The sequence below is a fragment of the Diplotaxodon limnothrissa genome, linkage group LG10, assembly GCF_057381915.1.
Source record: "Diplotaxodon limnothrissa isolate DT_005_m linkage group LG10, D_limnothrissa_male_GT1.1, whole genome shotgun sequence".
NCBI classification, from domain to species: Eukaryota; Metazoa; Chordata; class Actinopteri; order Cichliformes; family Cichlidae; genus Diplotaxodon; species Diplotaxodon limnothrissa.
In genome coordinates, this window is record NC_140605.1 from 16,144,315 (window position 1) to 16,145,424 (window position 1,110).

Sequence of the window (1,110 nt, forward strand, 5' to 3'; positions counted from 1 at the left end):
TCATAGCGATGGAGAAGAGATGAAATACCCGTGACACTAAGCATCCTTCAGCAGAGAATGCTCAGGTGTAAAATGTCCCAAAAAGTAACTGTATATTTTTTTGCCCTTTTCTCATGTGAAATGTGTAAACAGACAGTGAAGAGAAAGTAAATAACTCTGATACAAGCACATAAAATAAAACCCTCTGAGATTCACCTACAAATGTTGCACTTTCTGAACTTCTGGGGTAGTGTGACATTTTCGGACTGTATGTAATTTTTGATACTGGGATATCTACAGTAAGAGGTGGAATAAAAATTTCACAATGCTCCTTTCATCCCCCCCCCCTTTTCTTCCCACATCCCCTCCAAGTTATGTCTTGCTAGGAGACGGCTGACAGCGAGGAAGGTGAGGAAAGGAGCAGTGCTGGAGATTACGGAGACATACGCAAAGTGGAGTTTGATCTTTGGTGGCCGGGCCAAAGCACCCTGTCCTCTTTCCCATGCAGGACAACAGCTTCTTACCACAAGGTAAATCAATAAATTAAAGTTCAACAGTAAGATTGCACTGCAGGTTTGAAGAGGTACGCATTTTGCTTTTTTATTCTTTCTTTCTTTCTGATGAAGTGGTGTGATCTAATACTAGCAAAACATGTAGGTAAACAAGATCGTTTTCCTCATCAAGTGAATTTGTGAGTGACTCATAATAAACACCTTATAAAACAGTTAAAATGATTTGTGAGGCATGGATACTGCAATTATGTCTGCTGTCAGGCCCTGTGATGAAGGAGCAGACACGTGTCAGCGCTTAAAACAAAACAACCCCCAACAATTCAGTCTGTAATTGAATTGAGAAAGGGAACAACAGGCAGACACAACTTTCAATCACTTGACTTTTTTTTTCAGTCGAGCTGAAGCCTGCTCATCTCTCCTTATGCCTGCCCTTTGCCGTGAACCCAACTCCCCCCTCCCCCAACCGTGCAATGACATAGTGTCATGAAAGAAATGACCTTTTTGCCATTTTAGATTTGCTGCAGATTTCATTTTCTATCTGAGGGCCTGTTTTATTTTATGTTCAGAGGCCTGAATTCAGGATTTAGCAAAGTTCTTGCTGCGCAGCCACCGGCAGTTC